We start from the raw sequence: 14,643 nt of genomic DNA, 5'->3' as shown, positions 1-14,643 counted from the left end.
CAGTTTCACCGTACAGAAAATGGAAAGAAAGACTTGAAATGAATACAAAGAGATGATATGAAATCTAGCTAATTACTATCTGTAAAACATGTAAGTTTGCAACAAGAAAGTAGTGCAGGAAATAGTGACTCATAAAGGGGGAGAATAGCTAGATATAACACCCTGCATGCAGCATTATAACTATCTGAAAAACATACAAACGAAGGACACTAACAATTTGCCACAATAATGTGTCTTTCTAATGCACTGAAACAAAAATTTTTCTTGAAGAAACAAAAAATTCTTCCTAAAGATGGGCCTGCAACTCTGTTCAGATTCTCACAGTATCCTTAAATGAATTGACTGGCCATAACCCAAACCACTGTGACAGGGGATTTAGGGAAACATGGCATAGTTACTCTTTTTCTTGCCTAAATTGTGATAATTTGGTGCTGAAAAAATGCCTCTCACTGTGTCTTGAAGTCCATTGCTATAATGACTGATGGTTACAAAATTGTTGATTGCAACATCTTGAATGTTTTGTTATGTTTAGTTTTAAATGTCTCTGAACTAAAGGGCAAAAGAAAGTTTTCTATCATCTCATGCACTCAAGCCTTAGATCTGTGGTAAGAGGGTCCCAAACTCTTACACATAGGAACGTGCACACTGCTGAAGAAGACAGGGCAGACTGGAGAGGCAGTCCCACGTGTCAGGGTGCATCCAGGCTATCAAAGGCCTTTGTCAACGGGACTGTCACCAAAATGTTTGGAGTGATGCCATTTCTGTATAGACATCTGTGGTTGTATTAGGATCAAGCGGTGCTCATAATTTTGTACACAAGGGTGGGTTACAGCATGACTGTGGCCACCCCTGTTAATTTTCAACTGCACCTGGCGGCGTAGCATCGTAATGCTGGCTGAAATTTGCCTATCCCTCTCGAGCAAGCAAAGCGCCTCCAGCCAGAACTGCCTGCAAGGACCCCAAAGCATCGCGGTTCATAACGAGGACAAATGCACCCTCTAGGATCCCACTGATGTTGTTTAAGCATTGCTTAATCAAAAAGAAGCTATTCCTTAGCTTAAAGAAAATTTTGCCGTTTTTTCTTTGCTTTTGAAGCTTCAGCTGGAGATGATTTTGTTCAACTATCTTCATCAATTATTCAGTGATACAGAGGGCAAATAAGGCTAGAAAGGAATTGCTGAATTCTTTCTTTGTCTTCCTACTGGGGAAAATCCTTTTCCAACGCAATACATAAAGGATTGCTGTGCTAGTTTAGACTGTTTTGCAATTCCAGGCCTAAGCTGGTGTCAACAGCAGATGACAACAGCCATCCCGAAAACTTCTTGTATTTCCTTTACAAAGTCTTCACTTCTGGAAAAAGAGTTAAGATTTGCAATTCAACTACAATGTTACTTAATCTGACTAAGTGACTTAGCTGAAGTCAGAGGTGCTGCATTTACAATTGCAGCTTTGAAACAATTGGCTTTTGCAAAGCAGCGATAAAGAAGCTGATGCTTGTCTAAAAGTTTTGGATATTTTTTATTATTTTGCTCATGAATGTAATAATTTTTTATTAACTCTGGATGACAGAAAAGATATAGCTGGCTTTTTAATACCAACACTAGAAGAATATATACTTTCAGGATGACGGTCTAATTTTATTCCTTGACATGCATTTTATTTAGGGAATGATATATATCTAGCCCACTCAGCACCTGCTGTCTTCAGACACACCAGCCATTTATGTCAATTATTTAGGGTTCCCCTTTAGGCTCTGAAGAGCAGTTCTTCCACTTCAGAATTCCCTTCTGCCCTCATTCAGTTTTTATCAGCTTCTCATCTCAAACTCCTGCCAAAGCCAGTTGTGCTGGAGAGGCCAAGAAATAAGGCAGATTGCTTTCTGTGCTGGTGAGATACCCCAAGGAGCTCTAGCTCTGGAATTCAGGGTCTGGAAATGCATCATTCCTTTCATTTCATCCCATGTTCCTATTTGTTTAATGAAGTGTTCAAAATTCAGTTGCACCAGCACACCAACTGGCTTTGCTATAGGATAATCATTGCGAAGAGCTACACAAACCTGCAACAAAGACTTCTGAAGTCACGTAAAACTATTTTTCACAAGTTTGTTCAAAACAAGAGAAGGACCATATCTTTTTTCTTTATGGAATTCTAGGGGGAAATTAGTCTGATTTTAAACTGAAACTTACTTCACATAAAATGTTTCAACTTAACAAACCAATGCACATTCATAGCAACTACAATTTAAGTAAGAATAGCTTTTGCAAAGGTGACACTAGTCAATTCATTAAGAGCTACAGGAATCAAGAATATTTCCCGCTCTTCTGCCATGATGCTGTCAGCTCCCAACTCTACAAACTAACTGCATGCTAACTCTGAGTTACCACAGCTATGGATTTGTTTTACATACTCTTCTGTGGGCTCGTACTTCAGACGTGCAATTTAGGGGACGAGTGCTCACGGTGGCCTCAGTTTCTGGTTTTACTTTAGAGGGTCTTTAGTCCTAGCCCCAGTGATACATGCCTGAGGTCAGGGGACAACAGCAGCATATATGCATGCTTCGGGGCACAGATTCTTATCCTAAAAGAAGGTAATAACACAAGGCATTGGTGTTGTGACTACATGTAATTTAAGAACATAATTTCAGTTTTTTCACAGAGCAGTAAATACTGGTAACTGCTTGTAAAATAAATCCTAAAAGATATGCAGTATTTCTCTGAAAATGGTTTCTTTATCACTATTATTCTACTTGTAGAAAAAAATGGCTGTAATCTGCATCAGAGAAGCGGTGAAGGCAGATCTGCATTAACTCCCTCTGACTGTTGAGCTCAGCAGGCATGTACAGCTGCTGGTCCTCAACTAGCTCTGAGTTCTTCTAGCATATTTTTGGATGAGCAGGATGCATAACTTTAAAAAGAAAACATTTGCCAGACCACACATAATTTCATTTTTGCAGCCCTTATGTTTAATAAACTATTACTTCTTCCACAACACTGTAATATTTTCCACAACACTTCACTTTTCCAAAGCATTGTCCAAACCTCCTCTGGGCTCTGCAGCAGCCAGTACTGAAATTCTCACATGATTTATTTTCCCAGGCACCTTTAGTTCTCTCATGGATATTAAAAGGGCAAGAGTTTTAAATATACACTCATATAAAAAAGAAAATATTTTTTTACAATAACAGAAAAGTTCTACTATTTGTATTTCTTTCTTACATTCAGCATCTTTATTTTAGTATGGAGTTAACTTAATATCCTGTGTGCTTCCTCATGCAAGAATGTGTCCTGTTTTGCCTTTGATTTCCTACTTAATCCATTCTACAACTACTGGTTTTTTAAACAATATGATACAAAAAACCTGAATTTGATTGTGCTTTGTGGAAGATCTGCCCATCAAAGAATGACCGCATTGCATTGATGCTCTTCTACGCTGTGAATATAAGGATACACAAAGCAAAAATGGAAATACAGATGCTGAAAGTACTGTGCTGTGCCAACTATTTGGACTGTAAAATTTCATTTTAAACATTTTCGTAACTTATTTACAGGCGGGAAAACTTAGTTCTTGTTTTCAACAAAACATTAACAATAACTTTAATAGGAAACCCTTAGAAACAGTGTCAAGTATGGCACTTCAAAGTAAACATTTTTATCATTTTAATGTCCAGAATCAGACACATTAATAATTTTTTTTAAATCTCCATTTCCAGAGTTTATAAAAACCTGTATCCACCATTCATTTCAGGTATGTCTGAAATTTTCCAAGACTCTATGAGGAAGCTCCACATAAGTGTGGAGGAAACTGCCAACCTTTTGTCACCAAAGTCTGAATTATCTTACTTGGCAATGTCGTGTAAAGTACTGTTTATGTAAGACTAACTTCTACTTGTGGAGGTTATAAGCAACAAAAAACCACTTCAGTGACTGTACTCTGATTTAGTGACTGGCCTGAGAATGTATATATTTTAAGTAATACTGAGCAAGCAAATTCATAGATGCATAAAAATGTTGGTTGGAAGGCACCTCTGGAGGTCATGGAGTCCTCCCTCCCAGTCAGAGCCAGCAAGTTGCTTCCTTCTGGATGCCTGTGTTTGATGAAGATAATACAGCATTTCCTCTCAAAAGAAAAAAGACGTGAACTGGAACATGTGAAGTTTTGGTTGGGTTACTTCTCCACATCATGGGATGAGATCAGCCCCTTTGTGTGAGTTCAGCAAGGCCTCACAAACCAGGACATGAGGTGAGGTTCCACGAAGCTAGACTGGGGGAATACACTGATTGCAGTGCTCAGACGCTGGCCACGGTCCATACATTTGTCAGTATTATTTCAAAGAGCTATTTTGGACATTTTTAAGGCCAAAAGATCATCCCATAGAAAGATCAGACTCTCCCCATAGATTTTTGCCATAGGCTCATAATCCTGAGCTAAGCTAGGATATATTGTAGAGAACACTGTACATCCTGATTAGAAATTTCAAGTTCTGAAGACTCAACTACACTTTATTAAGTAGTTTCAGTGGTTAATTAACCTCACTACACAAACTGTGCCTCTTATTTTTATTCTAAATTCTTCTGGCTCTAGCTCTCCGACACTGCGTTTTTGCTAAGAATGTGTTTGCTGGAGCAATTCACCATAAGAATTTCATGTTTCTGCCCTGATAGTACCAGCTAGCAAGATAGCTTTTTATGTGCCTTATCTTATGGTCAGAGTCCTATTTAAAGCAGAGATTTGTCTGATTGTGGTTTGTTAGATAAATACCCCTCTATCAGAAATGTTAACGCACAAGTCCCCTACAATCACATTGCACACCCATGCGCGTGCACGTGCATATACTCACACAGACACAGGTGTTTAGTCTCTCTTTAACCCTCCTCACCAAGCTAAATTAATCTAATGATTTATAACTTTCAAGGACAGTTTTTTATGTATTTTACTCTGTCAAATTTCATATTTTATCGTTCACAAAAATACAGACTATCAAACCACAATAACGGCACACACAGCAATCACACAAAAGTACTTGTATCTGAAAAATTATTTTTTATCTTTTTTGTCCCTGTGGACAATTATAGAACAGATGTCATGGTGCTGACTCAAGTAATTTTAATCTTATAAGTCAGGTTAATATCCAAAGAATTGAAATTAGTATTTGGCTAGAGGAAGAGTGAACCAAATTGTCCAACTCTCACTGAAGGTGCTCAGTGGAGGTGTTAATTTCAAAACCAGAAATTTTAGGTCTATGTGGATCTTCCATCTCCCATCAGGAGCAGATATAGTAGGGACACAGAGGAGCTGGGTGATGAAGGGGGAGGTAACCCACCTGCTGGCATCACCAGTACAGCCTATTCTCTATGTTATTATTGCTAAAGCTACTTCCTTCAGCAACCTGGCTCCCAGCAGTGAATGAAATACCACATTGGCTTCATACCTTTTATTAGATGCATGCAGATGCTAAAGAATAAGTTGAATACTGTGACATACATGTTAACAGCATATTAACTAATATCTACCATATCAGCACAACATTTTTTGTAATGATTGCTCTGCTGAAAGGGTAAATGGCCTACAAGCTGGGTCATACCTTATACATAAATTCTTATACACCTCCACAGAAGTTATCTTCAAAGGTTAATCCATCCTTAATGTATTTCTACATTACAGGGAGGGGGCTTTTTTAGAAATTTTGACCCAAGATCTATTTCAACAGCAAGAAACAAAGACTCCTAACAATGGGGAAAGTTTTGTCTTCAGTAGTACATATGGTATTTATGAAACTCTCTCTGTTTCCTTAAAATGTAAAAGACAAACAGATTTTGTAGGCTGGTAAAAAAAAACAGTGGACATAATAAGCCTGGCATTCTGAAGGAAACAGTTGATCGATCCATTTGAGGTGTGAAATATGCTCTAACACAAAGAAAGCCAAAATACATCCAAACAGTTAATGTGGTTAGATAATTCTGTTCATTAAATGAGTATTTTAGTTTGGACCAGTAATGGATTTGTGATAGAATATTATTGTAGGCTTTGTTTATGTTTACTTCTAGGTTTTTTTATGATTTAAAGAGTAATGCTTTGATTCTTGCAATTGTGTGATCCTTTGCATTAACTGCTTGGCATGATCATTAACATAAATTCAACAAGTAGATAAGGACCAATGCTGTTTAATTAATACAGAGGTAGTTCTTAGCTAGTTATGTCGGCTTCTTTGTCTTTGTTTAATCAGAACATGCAGATTTTCTTCCATAAATTAAAGTCAAATTTGAACCTGTGGCTGGACATAAATTTCTCATAATTTCTTGAGGTGCAAAACCATGATGGCAGAATGGAGCATCCAGTAGAAAGATGATATCAGGAGTTAATCATCTTAATTACATCTTATTCTGAAGTTCCATTTCTCAAATTTCACTTCCCAGTGATTAGATTTTATTATGCCTTTATGGAAAGGTCAAAAAGCTCACACCACCAAATAGCTGTTCAGTGTTTAAATGTCTATCTATAGTGATCTTCTCTTCTAAATTTGTAAGTTTAATTCCTCACATATAATGAGACTTGCCTAGTAGTTTTTACTTCATTTTATTGTGTTTTTACTTTTTTCTCAAGTTTCTGATTTCCTCCTGAAATGCAACTATCTGGCTTGGACATAACATTTTACACTCAGTGTTACATGTATGGGCACAGCCACTTCTTTGCTTGGTGCCCTGTTTTGTACCTTCAAGACATCCAGAGATGCCTGCGGGACATTTGCTTTCTTGTCCATGGAGTTCCTCTGAGCATTCACCTCGAGGCAATTACCACAGATTACTAAACACATCCCTGTGTGACTGCTTGCCAAGATGGTTTCCCATCCTCAAACCAGAACTTGCAATTTTGCTCTATGATGTGTATTATTTTCTATTTAGTTTTATTAAAATACATCATGCTTGTGGTGACAACCTAATTAAGCCATTCAGCTTGCACAGCACAGGTAACTTTTTTCCCTTATTTACTACCCTGCCAATTTCTCTGTCATCTGCACACATTATTAGTACAGATGTGATGTCAGTGTCTAGAATGATCTTTCATCAGATGGAGCCACTCTCTAGTGAGCCGATTAAAAAGGCCAGGCTTTTTTTATATGTTCCTAATAATAACTCCATTTCGTATCTATAAGTGACCCAGGTTCCAATCCTTTCCATATTAATTCCATGTAGTACAAGCTTTTTAATTAAATCATGATGTAGTTCTAAGTTAGTATTGCAATCTCAGATAAAACCCTGTCTTCTGGGAAATAAGCTTTCCTATAAATGCTGTGTAGGTAGGGACTGATGGGGACTGATATCACCTTATTCCAGCTGCCTCCTTCACTCCGTGCTGGGGAGGTCCAGGAGGAGCGTCCCGGCTCAACAGTGGATCAAGACTTTCCCACATTCATCCCTTCATGCCACAGTATGTGCCCTGTCTGTAGGGACCAACCTGAGAATTAATAAATTCAGAGGGTTGTCAATACCTCCTTCCTCAATCATTCTGCTCTGGCACTGTTCAAAAACACATAGCTAGTTCCATTAATTTACTAGGATTTACTTTTATGCTCTAAATTAGATACTGGTTTAAGATGTGGCTAGCAGTTTCATATGTGCACACATGTTGTACTATATTATTTGAGTGGTGAAAACTGATAACTGCTGCAGCTGCAGAGCCAGGCCTAAGCATGCTAAGTGTTAATCACATAAAAATAGAAGACGTAGTCCTTGTCCAAAGGGACTTGTATTGCCCCAAAGTTGTTTTGTCCCACATATGATTTCTGGTACTCTCAGCTCTTCATAATATTTCTCATTAGTAATCTTGCACTTTAATGCATCAGGGTCATTACATGTGAAGCTATTAAACAAAATGCAAGACATCAACTTTACTTAAGATGAACACGAAGGGTCTGGTCTTCTACAGTGCAAAAAATGCTCTGGCCAATTCTGAAAGCCTCCAAGGTACATTGCTTCCAGTGTCAACTCAGGACTTGCTGCATCTCTGAAGAAGTACTTGAACCCTGCCAGGTGGGGTTCAGTATATTAATAAAATCACCTTGAGAGTGTGAAAGTCTTGGCACAACATGAGCAAAAAAGAGCCAAATACTCACCTAAGGTAAAAAGATATATTAAATAGAGTTACACCAATTTATACCATTTCCTGAATTTATGCATTTTTCCATTGGACTTTAAAAGCAGCCCATGGTTTATGCATACTTATATTCACGTTTTTCAAAAGACTGCATTTAACTTCATCGAGTATCTTTTTCTGTTTCCATTACACATCTGAGTAAACTGCAGCCAAAGCAGGAAATTCCTACAGCCACTGAAAGGATGTCTGCAAATCAAAATTGTCCTAGAAAATTCTGCCAACTAATAGTCTTCCAGCCTTCTCATAATTATTGTTTTTACCTGTGACACATCCCACTTATCTTCCCTGTATTTTTCTGTTAGCTCACTTTTGGAGAGAGCTATTATGTTCTGCACTTCATGTTATTTTTTTAAGTCATTCATATCCTGGCTACAAACCTGACTCCTGTCTCTTCATGCACCTTAAAACATCCTGGTTTGAAAGCTGGCCATGCTCAACCTTCTGCTTATGTTTCGTTTTCTCTGGCCTCTTTCTCTTCCCCTCCTCTACTCCTAGGCAAGTACTTCCAAAAGACCAGCTACAAAATGCATGCTGGAAATACTGAATTTTATATTATTTTCTCATTAAAAATAAATCTTCATTGTGGTCATCCCTGGACTCTTTTTGATACACTTAATCTACGATGATTTTAGGCCAAACCAAAGGAACTTCAGTAAATATTTTAAAAGCCTTTAAAATGGTGTTCTGGTTTTGGCTGGGGTAGAGTTAATTTTCTTCATAGCAGCTAGTATGGGGCTATGGTTTGGATTTGTGCTGAAACCAGTGTTGATAACACAGGGATGTTTTAGCTATTGCTGAGCAGTGCTTACACAGAGTCAAGGCCTTTTCTGCTTCTCACCCCACCCCACCAGCGAGCAGGCTGGGGGGGCACAAGGAGTTGGGAGGGGACACGGCGGGGACAGCTGACCCCAACTGCCCAAAGGGCTATTCCACACCGTATGACGTCATATTCAGCAATAAAACTAGGGCGACAGTTGGCGGGGGGGCTGCTGCTCGGGGACTGGCTGGACATCGGTTGGTTGGTGGTGAGCAGTTGTTTTCATTTGCATCACTTGTCTTTCCTGGGTTTTATTTCTCTCTTTTTGTTATTTTTCCTTTTCATTATGATTTTATTTTATTATTATTATTATTATTATTTTTATTTTTATTTTTATTTTTTTTTTATTTTTATTTTATTTCAATTATTAAACTGTTCTTATCTCAACCCACACGTTTTCTCACTTTTACTCTTCTGATTCTCTCCCCCCCATCCCACCGGGGGGAGGGTGAGCAAGCGGCTGTGTGTGCTTAGTTGCCATCTGGGGTTAAACCATGACAGTCCTTTTTGGCGCCCAACATGGGGCTCGAAGGGTTTAAGATAATAACAGATTGACCAGAGCGTATTAGAAGGGATTTATATCTGTTAACAGTTGCGGGTCACAATATTGATTCATCTGTTCTCGATATTAGTTTATCTGATCTACGCCATGCTCTCTTTTTTGCCGTACATGTTAAAGATTGGTGTTGGTTTTTGCAGTTTGCTGTGCTCTGCAGTGATTGGTGGTGTTTTGCCTGGGAGATTTGTTATTAAAGCACTGTCCTTGAGCTTAGTCTGGTATTTGGGCTCTGTACTGAAGCCATTACTGTACTTTGGGTACCATCTCATGGAGACAATTAGCAATTATACTTCTTCCTCTGAGAGTTTTCTTGTGAAGGAAATACAGAATGGCACCTTCACTACCTTCTGTGATGTTTTCTCCCTTGTTACAATAAATTCTCAGTATCTTGAACATCCTTGGGTAGTTAAAATACTTCTATTGGTATTTCTTAAGAATATTGCTTCAGTTTTGTCTAAGGTTAACAAGCAGTTTAGGAATATGATCCAGGCTCCACGAGAGTATGGTCATGGGTGGCACAGCATGTGGGAGAATATGAGCAGGTATCTAGAGAACTTCTCATCTCCAATGGTCTGGAACTTCACTCCTGAAGTTCCTTCACTACATGATCCTGATGAAGTGATAGAATGTTTGAAAAGAAAATGCCATGGCTATTCCGAAGAGGCACAACTTACCGCACTGTGCAGGCCCTGGCCAGCATCTACCAAACCCTGCTTGATATTATGCAGCACCCTCAGGGAGAAGAGAGGGAAAACATACCAACAGACACTATGGCTAAACCAGACACTATATCAGCTGTCCCTATAACTAAAAAGAAATGATGGAAGTGGAAGTCATGGGGATGAAGTAAGGGATGAAGAAGCTTCTCCTAAGAGGGAGCAGGAGAAAGAATCAGAAGAGGCAGCCTGTTCTGCAGCAAAGCAGTCACAAGAACAGGAGGAGGAAGAGACTGAAATCATAAACAAGACAGAAACCACCCGATCCCTATCCCTAAGTGAGCTGTGAGATATGTGAAAAAAATTTTAGCCATCAAACAGGTGAGCTAATTCTCAGCTGATTATTCCAATACTGGGATATTGGGGCCAGCAGTCAGGAATTAGAGGGTAAGGAAGCCCGGCAGCTGGGATGCCTTGCTAAGGATAAGGCCGTTGACAAAGGGATTGGAAAAAAGGCAGGAGTGCTCAGTCTTTGGCGGTGATTCCTGTCAAGTGTGAAGGACAGGTATCCCTTAAGGAAGAACTTGAAAATTCATGAAGCAAATGGACCAACATTGAGGGAGGTATCCCGTATCTGAGCGAATTAGCTGTGTTGGGGGTGATCTATAACAACCTGGATGACGACCAGGCATCCAAAGACCCAAAAGCGTACCGATGGGCTTTTGGTATAGCTGCCTTGAGTACAAAGAAGATTAAACAGCTGTCTCTAGCTTGCCTGGTCTGTCAGAAGACCCATCTGTGGTGGGGTTGCTGCAGGTTAAAGAACAGCAGGTGCCAATTGCTACCACGATGGTGCACCGGCAACAACATCGCACCAATCGAGATTCCCTGGTTCCCATCCATAAGCTGATCCAGTGACTGGAGAGCCAAGGAGGGATCAGCAAGACTCGCTCACCCTTTAACAGTCCCACATGGCCAGTGCAAAAGTCTAACAGAGAGTAGAGGCTAACAGTGGACTATCGAGGCCTGAATGAAGTGACGCTGCTGCTGAGTGCTGCCGTGCCAGACATGCTGGAACTCCAGTATGAACTGGAGTCAAAGGCCGCCAAATGGTATGCTACAACTGATATCACCAACACGTTTTTCTCGATCCCTTTGGCAGCAGAGTGCAGGCCACAGTTTGCTTTCACTTGGAGGAGCATCCAGTACACTTGGAAGCGATTGCCCCAGGGGTGGAAACACAGCCCTACCATTTGCCATGGACTGATCCAGATGGCACTGGAACAGGGTGAGGCTCCGGAACACCTGCAATACGTTGATGAGAACATTGTGTGGGGCAACACAGTGGAGGAAGTGTTTGAGAAGGGGAGAATAATAATCCAGATTCTTTTGGAAGCTGGTTTTGCTATGAAACAAAGTAAGGTCAAAGGACCTGCACAGGAGATCCAGTTTTTAGGAATAAAATGTCAGGATGGACATCGTCAGATCCCAATGGATGTGATCAACAAAATAACAGCTATGTCCCCACCATCTAGCAAAAGGGAAACACAAGCTTTCTTAGCTGTTGTGCGTTTTTGGAGAAGGCATATTGCAGGTTATAATCTGTTCGTAAACCCTCCCTATTGAGTGACCCAGAAGAAGAAGGATTTCAAACGGGGCCCTGAGCAACGACAAGCCTTTGAACAAATTAAAGGGAGATAGTTCATGCAGTAGCCCCTGGGCCAGTCTGGGCAGGACAAGATGTAAAAAATGTGCTCTACACTGCAGCTGGGGAGAATGGTCCTACTTGGAGCCTCTGGCAGAATGCACCAGGGGAGACTCGAGGCCGACCCTTAGGGTTTTGGAGCTGGGGATATAGGGAATCTGAAGCCTGTTACACTCCAACTGGAAAAGAAATATTAGCAGCATATGAAGGAATTCAAGCTGCTTCAGAAGTGGTTGGTACTGAAGCACAGCTCCTTTTTGCACCTTGATTGCCTGTGCTCAGCTAGATGTTCAGCTGATGCTACATGGAGTAAGTGGGTCACACTGATAACTCAACGGGCTCGAATGAGAAACCCTAACCACCCAGGAATTCTGGAAATGATCATGGACTGGCCAGAGGGCCGAAACTTCGGAGTGTCACCAGAGGAGGTGACTCATGCTGAAGAGGCCCCTCTGTATAATAAACTACCAGAAAATGAGAAGCAATATGCCCTGTTCACTGATGGGTCCTGTCTTATTGTGGGAAAACATTGGAGGTGGAAGGCTGCCATATGGATTCCTATATGACAAGTCACAGAAACTGCTGAAGGAGAAGGGAAATCAAGTAAGTTTGCAGAGGTGAAAGACATCCAGCTGGCTTTAGACATTGCTGAACGAGAAAAGTGGCCAGTGCTCTATCTCTGTACTGACTCATGGATGGTGGCAAATGCCCTGTGGGGGTGGTTGCAGCAATGGAAACAGAACAATTGGCAGCGCAGAGGTAAACCCATCTGGGCTGCTGAATTATGCCAAGGTATTGCTGCCCAGGTAGAGAACCTGGTTGTAAAAGTACGTCACGTAGATGCTCACATACCCAAGAGTCGGGCCACTGAAGAACGTCGAAACAATGAGCAGGTGGACCAGGCTGCTAGAACTGAAGTGGCTCAGGTGGATCTGGACTGGGAACATAAGGGTGAGCTATTTAGAGCTCGGTGGGCCCATGAGACATCAGGACATTAGGAAGGGATGCAACATACAAATGGGCTCATGTTCGAGGGGTGGACTTGACCATGGACACTATTGCACAGGTTATCCATGAATGTGAAACATGCGCTGCAATCAAACAAGCCAAGTGGTTAAAGCCTCTGTGGTACGGAGGGCGATGGCTGAAATATCAACATGGGGAGGCCTGGCAGATCGATTATATCACACTCCCACAAACCCGCCAAGGCAAGCGCTATGTGCTTACCATGGTGGAAGCAACCACTGGATGGTTGGAAACATATCCTGTGCCCAATGCCACCGCCCGGAACGCCATCCTGGGCCTTGAAAAGCGACTCCTATGGTGACATGGCACCCCAGTAAGAATTGAGTCAGACAACGGGACTCATTTACAAAACAACCTCATAGACACCTGGGCCAAAGAGCACAGCATTGAGTGGGTATATCACATCCCCTATCATGCACCAGGCTCCGGGAAAATCGAATGATACAATGGACTGTTAAAGACTACACTGAGAGCAATGGGTGGTGGGGCATTCAAACACTGGGATACACATTTAGCAGAAGCCACTTGGCTAGTTAACACTAGAGGATCTGCTAGTTGACCTGGCACTGCCCAATCAAAACCCCTGCACACTGTGGAAGGAGATAAGATCCCCGTAGTACATGTAAGGAACTGGTTGGGAAAAACAGTCTGGATTATTCCTTCCTCAGGAAAGGGTAAACCTATCATGGGATTATTTTTGCCCAAGAACCTGGGTGTACTTGGTGGGTAATGCAGAAGGATGGGGAATTCCAATCTGTACCTCAAAGGGATTTAATCCTGGGTGAAAATAACACATTATTTGAGTTGCATGTTATGGGAATTACTGTAGCAGGAACCCCTTGTTGCTAGCCAGGCTAGGAGCAAGGGCAGGAGTTCATTGCAATGTTAAACCCTGTAACCTGGCCCAAAGGGTAACTGCAACCATTTGAGTCGTATGTTATAGGAATTACCATAGCAGGAACCGATGGAGGAGAAGCCTTACAAAAAGCAGTGCAAGTGCAGCAGTGACCTGACGTGAGCTGGCTTTGGTGCCCAGTAACTCCATGCAACACACCACCTCTCCTGTCCTGAGTGACCACCATAACAGAAGGAGCCCAAAGTCATGGACTAAATGAACATTTTGTGGACATTTCTGGACATTTTAAAGACATTTCACAGGGGTGGTCCATAGACTAAGGGAGTGATATCTGTGTATTATATCAAAGGATGAGAAGGGGGGTGGTGGTTAATGAAGTAGTATTGCATAGTGTGGGACCTGACATAAATTGTATGGAATAAGGGGTGGAGAATGTACTGGTTTTGGCTGGGATAGAGTTAATTTTCTTCATAGTAGCTAGTATGGGGCTATGTTTTGGATTTGTGCTGAAAACAGTGTTGATAACACAGGGATGTTTTTGTTACTGCTGAGCAGTGCTTACACAGAGTCAAGGCCTTTTCTGCTTCTCACCCCACCCCACCAGCGAGTAGGCTGGAGGGGCACAAGGATTTGGGAGGGGACACAGGGGGGACAGCTGACCCCAACTGACCAAAGGGATATTCCACACCGTATGACGTCATGCTCAGCATATACAGCTGGGGGAAGTTTGGCAGGGAGGCCGTTGCTCAGGGACTGGCTGGGCATCAGTTGGTGGTAAGCAATTGTTTTCACTTGCATCACTTGTCTTTCTTGTGTTTTATTTCTCTCTTTTTGTTATTTTTCCTTTTCATTAAGATGAAGATTAAGATTAAG

The sequence above is a fragment of the Ciconia boyciana genome, chromosome 1 (assembly GCF_034638445.1).
Source record: "Ciconia boyciana chromosome 1, ASM3463844v1, whole genome shotgun sequence".
Lineage (NCBI taxonomy): Eukaryota > Metazoa > Chordata > Aves > Ciconiiformes > Ciconiidae > Ciconia > Ciconia boyciana.
Note: the sequence above shows the minus strand (reverse complement) of the source record.